The 9,000-nt window shown below is 32.4% G+C and overlaps 1 long non-coding RNA gene across 1 annotated transcript; it reads right to left on the bottom strand.

The window, feature by feature from the left end:
• Positions 1-593: 593 nt before the first annotated feature.
• Positions 594-4,204, bottom strand: LOC109613805 (uncharacterized). The gene is made up of 4 exons (XR_009343944.1): positions 4,156-4,204; positions 3,960-4,098; positions 810-931; positions 594-754 (listed from the first exon to the last, which is right to left on the bottom strand). It is a non-coding gene; the product is annotated as an uncharacterized LOC109613805 (long non-coding RNA).
• Between the last annotated feature and the right edge of the window lie 4,796 nt (positions 4,205-9,000).

Raw genomic sequence — 9,000 nt, 5'->3', positions numbered from 1 at the left:
CGTACCAACAAGTATTAATGCCATTACAATTAAGCAATAAATTGAAGCAAATAATGATATGGACGTTGTCTCAGTATACCGCTTTACAAGAAAAACTGAAAATAACAAAATTGAACATTCCGAAACTATTAAAATCGGTATAATTTACGATGGTGTACCCACCGAAATATTCATGTGCGGTACAAAAATCTCACCAGAGCTGTATGTGCCTCCTGTTCGTCTGTGCTTAAACTGCGGACGTCTAGGACACATATCAATTCGTTGCAGGTCGACGAAAAATGTTTAAACTGTGGTAAATTTATCATATGCCCTAATCAATGCCCAAAAGAGCAAAAATGTCGAGAATGTCTATCAACTACAACATGTAAAGATGTATGCAACTCTCCACGATGTATTCTTTGCAATAGTATTGACCACTTTGCAACTGATTCAAAACAGTGTCCAAGATGGAAATCAGAACGAAACATAAGAAGTATAATGGCCCTTTCCAATCTATCAAGAAAAGAAGTCGTTCAAAATACCCTGAAGCCCAAAACCGTTTCCAAATACTTTCAGAAGATGAATTTAACACTGCCTCTTAATAAGAATAAAACTCCAAAAAGAAGCGTTTATGAGGAGATAAATAAAAGAGTCACAAAATTAAAATACAGCAAAGTTGCGTCACCTAGAAATCCAATTCATCACGTCACAGCCAGTCCGATTCAAATAACACCGTCTCAACCAATTTTCCAACAAGCAAGTTTTTCAAAAGTATCTGAAATAGAAAAAACATTAACACAGTTTTCCAAAGAAATGTCAAAAGTCCTTACCTCACTAAATAGTGCCGAAGGTTTAAATATATTAAACAAATTCCAGCAATCACTGCTCCCGTCTGGATTAAATAACGCATCTATTAACACCAATAATACACTCAAAATAAATAATACAGAATCTGAAAGTTCACAATAAAAACTATAATTAAAAAATATGAATTTATTACAATATAATGTGCAAAGTCTAAAGAAAAATAAGAATTTTCTAGAATTCTTTCTTAAAAAGCAAAAAATAGACATATGTATTCTGAGTGAAATATTTAATATAGACGAAAGTCAAAACTCTTCATCTATACAAAACTATAATATAATCTCCAAAAAAAGAAGTGACAACTATGGTGGAGTTGCCCTACTATTCAAAAAAAATATACAGTTCAAAAAGATCCCTTTCGAAACACCTTTGGATATTCTCATCTGCCAAACCACAAATTTAACAAACAATTTAACTCTGGTATCCATATATTTCCCACACTCAGTGAGATGTGCAACAATAAAAAAAGAACTAGCTAAATTAATATTACTGCTTGATAACCAAATCAACACTTTTATATGTGGCGACTTCAATGCTAGACATACAGCATACGGTGATTCTTTTGTCTCACAGCGGGGAAAAACAATAAAAGAGATCTTTGATGCCTCCAATTTTCAATGCCTAAACAATGGTAACTATACTTTTAAAAAAATATAAATGATCTGGGTGGATCTGTTTTAGACCTATCCTTCACCAACACAATCTTGCCAATACAATGGAACACTTTTAGAAACATGATCGGTGGAAGCCATCACTACCCTGTAATTTTGAATATAAACAAAACAAAGTCCAAAGGACAAATTTTTTTGGCAAAAAAACAATTAATGAGAAATCTTGGTCAGATACAACTAAACAAAAACTTTGAAGATATACAATCTGCGATAAAAGGCGAAATCAGAAAATCTACATATGTTCTAAAAGGAAATAAAACACCAAAAGCTTGGTGGGATTCTTATGTGGAAAAACAATATAGATTCCAACTAGCTGCTCAAAAACATATGACTTATGTAGCAATGATGTCAACGCAAGAAATCTAATTGAAAAGATAAAAAACTTCAAAAATGCAGTACAATTTGCCAAAAAACACACCTTCAAAAATAAGATACAAAATTTAAATAAAGAACCCAGCTCAAAACATCTTTTTCAATTTGTTCGAGGGTGCAAAAACAGTTATCATCAAATGTTAAAGGCAAATGGTCTCCAAATAACAATAAACTATTTCTATCTCATCTAAAAGATCAAGTAACGGACAACAATCCATTTAATTATGTCTGTAAATCTGTTAATAATCGCTCCGTTTTCACAATGGAGGAATTTTTACTGGTGCTAAAAAATAAGAAGAAACCCTTTGCTGCTGGCCTAGACGGCATAACTTATGAAATGATAAATCATCTATCTGCCTCTGCAAAGACCAACTTTTTTGAAGCATTAAACTATTCTTGGAAGAAATGTGAAATCAGAGATGAATGGAGGAAAATAAAAATTGTCCCAATACCGAAAAAGGGCAAAGATCTAGAATTGTTCACAAATTTTAGACCCATTGCTCTAATATCTGTCCCGTTTAAAATAATAAACTTAATGGTAAAAGAGCGTTTGCAACAATTCATTGATGAAGAAAATATTTGCCAACAAATACTTTTGCATATAGAAAACATCTGTCAACTTCAATGTTTATTAACAATTTACTGTACACCATAAACTACTACAAAGCAAAGGTGAGAAAGTTATAATTCTATCTCTAGACGTAGAAAAGCATATGATTGTGTCAGAATAGAAATGCTTCTCAAAATACTATGTGAAATTAACTGTCCGACAGATATCGCTGATTGGATCATAAAATTTCTAAGCAAAAGAACCATTGTAATGGGAAATGAATCAATTGAAATCTACAACGGGCTACCACAAGGCAGTTGTCTAAGTCCCCTTCTTTTTAATATATATACCCTTGGTCTACATGGGATATCTGATGAAAACACGCATTTGTTTCAATTTGCAGATGATTTTGTATTACTATCAGCTCATAAGGATTTCGAATTGGCTAATCAAAATTTGCAACAAAAAGCCATCGAACTTCAATTTCTATTATCCCGCCTGAACCTCACCTACAACACTAATAAAACGTCCGTTATGTATATAGCTAAAGGTCCGCGAAAAATACCATCCATCGCCTTACAAGGTACCCAAATTACACCTGTCAGCAGCATAAAGTTTTTAGGAAGACACATTAAAAACAGCTTATCCCTGAAAGAGCATTATGAGGAAGTTATTCACTCATGCAATTCTTCATTGAATGCAATAAAAATGATCAACAATTTAAAACATGGTTTACTTCCAAATATATTAATAAATCTAGCCAAATCACTAATCTTCTCGAAAACAGAGTATTGTATTTCTTCAATGGCTCATATGCCAACGTATTTGAACAAAAAGCTTACAACTTTTCAAAATCAGATGTTAAGAAGAAGTCTTGGTCTAACACCGTCAACACCTGTGCAGACAATCTACGCACTAGCTGTGATGTTACCACCAGAACAACGATCTCAGTATCTTACCGCAAAGGAATTAATAAAATTTAAGTGTCACAACCGACAGTTATACCAAAATATTACAAACAACCCTACCAACAAGACCAGTTTGGGTTTAATCTACATGAAATTTAAACACATTTTCGACGAAACTATAGTGAATCAGAGAGAATATCCCAGCAGTAAATTCACTTTCTTCTTAAACTTATTTAACTCTTACAAAAAATACACAACCCAATGAATTTTATAGAGTAATATTGCAAGAAAAAACTGAACGACTTCAAAACACAGGACACACGATATGGGCAACCGATGCCTCGATTTCCAGTACTACGACTGGTTGTGCAGTATGTAATATCTCAAAAATCAAAACTTCTTATTCAAAATACCGGCAAAAATGTCATCACTTATGGGAGAATTACACGCCATCAATAAGGCAATAGACATAATGATAGAAGACAACATCAGAAAAGCCACCATTCTTACCGATAGTAAAAATGCATGTCTAATTTTAAAACAAAATGATACCCAAAACTACCTGGCCAACAATATTCTACAAAAGGTAAACAACTCAAGTCTAACACAACTCACCATCATCTGGATTCCCTCGCATATAGGCATTGCTGCTAATGAACGTGCAGACTTTTTCGCCAAACATGCAGCTGAAGTCGGTTCAATCATACAAACAGGCCTCTCGATAAAAGATGCTCGCTCCCTAATCCACCAACATCTATGGAGTGAATGGAAGGAGAATTATAAACATATTTCAATCAGTAAAGGCACTTACTTCTCACAATTCTTCCCAGAGCCACCAAACCGCCATTGGTTTTCAGGATCAACATGTCACCTGGAGAAATTAAGGTTATAAACAGACTTCTCACTGGTCATACATATGGAAAAACTTACCTGTCCCTCATCAATGCTGAAAACTCCAACCTATGCGAAATATGCAACACGCCAAACACGGAAAACCACCAGATTTTTATCTGCCCTAATACAATAATGACAGAATGAATTACAATTCTTTACAAAATTTTCAAACTTACCTGCAGTACTCAAAAGTTTTGCCTGTGAAAACTTTCGTGAATTGTGCGACTTCATTCATAAAACCACATACAGCTATAACCCGGAATCACATCACTCACATCACAACACTACAAGAACAAAAAGAAATGGAAAACAACAAGGAACTCAAAATAATTATCGATAACTAACAATCGACTACACAGCAATGGTACATGCATACTACAGGTATCGTACCAACCTCGTCGTAACGGCGTAATCAATAACCGATTCAAAAAAAAAAAAAAAAAAAGCATACAGCACTGATATGTGATCGTATTGTTGTTGTGATATCCAACAGTAATGTTGTTATTGTTTATTTGTTCTTCTTTATGCAAAGATCACAAAATAACCAAACACAACCACGATAAAGATCACTGCTTATGTATTGCACTTTTTATTTAGTTTTCTTCACTAAGAGCGCGTATATTAAGAGTGTAATATTCTTGAAGAGAATTATTACACGAATTAACAAACCGGCACTGTTGGAAATATATGAACAAAACGAATTGCCGACGGACGGACACTTGTAAAAACGACCGTAGTTAAGCACTTTATTCGTTGTTTTTGTAATATTATTTTTATTTCAAAACGAAACGCTCACGGTTTATGCTCACTAAATAGACGGTACGTACCTTTTTAGTGATGTAGTGATGAATTTATATATATAAATTAATGGATAGGCTGCGAGTGTAGGATGGTAGGCACTGGTAACTGCTGTTTTTTTGACGAAGTCAACCTTTTTCAAAAGGGAAAGAAGAAGCAGATTAGTTTTTTTTGTTGCTGGAAGCACGTATCTCGGCTCGAAGAGACCAAAAATGTTGCGGAGCAGCAAAAATGAGTAAAAAAAGGAAATAAAACACAAAATAATTAGTATTTTTCCAATAAAAATTGGCGGTGTTTATTGAATATTATATTAGTCGAAAAACTAATATAACTTTACCTTTTAACAATGGTGTTGTGTAGATGTTGTTGGACGAAAATCCGAAAAACAAGTAAGTTAAAAGTAGCGAGCAAGCCTAGATGTCCCAAGAGAGGCGCGAATTGATCATCTTTGCTCGTTACAATTTGTCATCACTAACTTTGAACGAAAGTTCAAAGTTGAATAAATGGTATTTGACAAATTGAAGAAAAAGAGCAAAGGGTTGCATTTTTAAAGAAATTAAATTAAATTGAAGTTAAACAGAACTGCAATCAAAACGATGCTAAAAACCCGAAATGTCAATATTTAAGGAGTTATGAGCATTTTAAAAAAGGCTATTTTTCCTCTTAAAATATCTGCAATCAAAACGATGCTAAAAACCCCGAATGTCAATATTTAAGGAGTTATGAGCATTTTAAAAAAGGCTATTTTTCCTCTTAAAATATCTGCAATCAAAACGATGCTAAAAACCCCGAAATGTCAATATTTAAGGAGTTATGAGCATTTTAAAAAAGGCTATTTTTCCTCTTAATATATCTGCAATCAAAACGATGCTAAAAGCCCCGAAATGTCAATATTTAAGGAATTATAACCATTTTAAAACAGGCTATAAAGAAACTGCAATCAAACGATGCTAAAAACCCCGAAATGTCAATATTTAAGGAGTTATGAGCATTTTAAAAAAGGCTATTTTTCCTCTTAAAATATCTGCAATCAAAACGATGCTAAAAACCCCGAAATGTCAATATTTAAGGAGTTATGAGCATTTTAAAAAAGGCTATTTTTCCTCTTAATATATCTGCAATCAAAACGATGCTAAAAGCCCGAAATGTCAATATTTAAGGTTATGAGCATTTTAAACAGGCTATAAAGAATCTGCAATCAAAATGATGCTAAAAACCCCGAAATGTCAATATTTAAGGAGTTATGAGCATTTTAAAAAAGGCTATTTTTCCTCTTTAAATATCTGCAATCAAAACGATACAAAAAGCCCCGAAATGTCAATACTTAAGGAGTTATGAGCATTCTAAAACAGGCTATAAGAAACTGCAATCAAAACGATGCTAAAAACCCCGAAATGTCAATATTTAAGGAGTTATGAGCATTTTAAAAAGGCTATTTTTCCTCTTAAAATATCTGCAATCAAAACGATGCTAAAAACCCCGAAATGTCATATTTAAGGAGTTATGAGCATTTTAAAAAAGGCTATTTTTCTCTCTTAAATATCTGCAATCAAAACGATGCTAAAAGCCCCGAATGTCATATTTAAGGAATTATAACCATTTTAAAACAGGCTATAAAGAAACTGCAATCAAAACGATGCTAAAACCCCGAAATGTCAATATTTAAGGAGTTATGAGCATTTTAAAAAAAGGCTATTTTTCTTTAAATATCTGCAATCAAAACGATGCTAAAAACCCCGAAATGTCAATATTTAAGGAGTTATGAGCATTTTAAAAAAGGCTATTTTCCTCTTAAAAAAATGCAATCAAAACGATGCTAAAAGCCCCGACATGTCAATATTTAAGGAATTATAACCATTTTAAAACAGGCTATAAAGAAACTGCAATCAAAACGATGCTAAAAACCCCGAAATGTCAATATTTAAGGAGTATGAGCATTTTAAAAAAGGCTATTTTTCCTCTTTAAATATCTGCAATCAAAACGATGCTAAAAACCCCGAAATATCAATATTTAAGGAGTTATGAGCATTTTAAAAAAGGCTATTTTTCCTCTTAAAATATCTGCAATCAAAACGATGCTAAAAGCCCCGAAATGTCAATATTTAAGGAATTATAACCATTTAAAAACAGGCTATAAAGAAACTGCAATCAAAACGATGCTAAAAACCCCGAAAAGTCAATATTTAAGGAGTTATGATTTTTAAAAAGGCTATTTTTCCTCTTAAAATACTGCAATCAAAACGATGCTAAAAAAAAACCCCGAAATGTCAATATTTAAGGAGTTATGAGCATTTTAAAAAAGGCTATTTTTTCCTCTTAATATATCCTGCAATCAAAACGATGCTAAAAGCCCCGAAATGTCAATATTTAAGGAATTATAACCATTTTAAAACAGGCTATAAAAAGAAACTGCAATCAAAACGATGCTAAAAAACCCCGAAATGTCAATATTTAAGGAGTTATGAGCATTTTAAAAAAGGCTATTTTTCCTCTTAAAATATCTGCAATCAAAACGATGCTAAAAACCCCGAAATGTCAATTTTTTAAGGAGTTGAGCATTTTAAAAACAGGCTATAAAAGAAACTGCAATCAAAACGATGCTAAAAACCCCGAAATGTCAATATTTAAGGAGTTATGAGCATTTTAAAAAGGCTATTTTTCCTCTTAAAATATCTGCAATCAAAACGATGCTAAAAACCCCGAAATGTCAATATTTAAGGAGTTATGAGCATTTTAAAAAAGGCTATTTTTCCTCTTAATATATCTGCAATCAAAACGATGCTAAAAAGCCCCGAAATGTCAATATTTAAGGAATTATAACCATTTTAAAACAGGCTATAAAGAAACTGCAATCAAAACGATGCTAAAAAACCCCGAAATGTCAATATTTAAGGAGTTATGAGCATTTTAAAAAGGCTATTTTTCCTCTTAACATATCTGCAATCAAAACGATGCTAAAAACCCCGAAATGTCAATATTTAAGGAGTTATGAGCATTTTAAAAAAGGCTATTTTTCTCTTAATATATCTGCAATCAAAACGATGCTAAAGCCCCGAAATGTCAATATTTAAGGAGTTATGAGCATTTAAAACAGGCTGTAAAGAATCTGCATCAAAACGATGCTAAAACCCCGAATGTCAATATTAAGGAGTTGGAGCATTTTAAAAAAGGCTATTTTTCCTCTTAAAATATCTGCAATCAAAACGATGCTAAAAGCCCCGAAATGTCAATATTTAAGCAATTATAACCATTTTAAAACAGGCTATAAAGAAACTGCAATCAAAACGATGCTAAAAACCCCGAAATGTCAATATTTAAGGAGTTATGAGCATTTAAAAAAGGCTATTTTTCCTCTTTAAATTCTGCAATCAAAACGATGCTAAAAACCCGAAATGTCAATATTTAAGGAGTTATGAGCATTTTAAAAAAGGCTATTTTCCTCTTAAAAAAATGCAATCAAAACGGTGCGAAAAGCCCGAAATGTCAATATTTAAGGAATTATAACCATTTTAAAACATCAGGCTCATAAAGAAACTGCAATCAAAACGATGCTAAACCCCGATGTCAATATTTAGGAGTTATGAGCATTTTAAAAAGGCTATTTTTCCTCTTTAAATATCTGCAATCAAACGATGCTAAAAACCCCGAAATATCAATATTTAAGGAGTTATGAGCATTTTAAAAAAGGCTATTTTTCCTCTTAAAATATCTGCAATCAAAACGATGCTAAAAGCCCCGAAATGTCAATATTTAAGGATTATAACCATTTTAAACAGGCTATAAAGAAACTGCAATCAAACGATGCTAAAACCCCGAAAAGTCAATATTAAGGAGTTATGAGCATTTTAAAAAAGGCTATTTTTCCTCTTAAATATCTGCAATCAAAACGATGCTAAAAACCCCGAAATGTCAATATTTAAGGAGTTATGAGCATTTTAAAAAAGGCTATTTTTCCTCTTAATAT

This window comes from Musca domestica, unplaced genomic scaffold (assembly GCF_030504385.1).
Source record: "Musca domestica strain aabys unplaced genomic scaffold, Musca_domestica.polishedcontigs.V.1.1 7, whole genome shotgun sequence".
NCBI classification, from domain to species: Eukaryota; Metazoa; Arthropoda; class Insecta; order Diptera; family Muscidae; genus Musca; species Musca domestica.
Note: the sequence above shows the minus strand (reverse complement) of the source record. Positions and strands in the feature narration are given on the sequence as shown.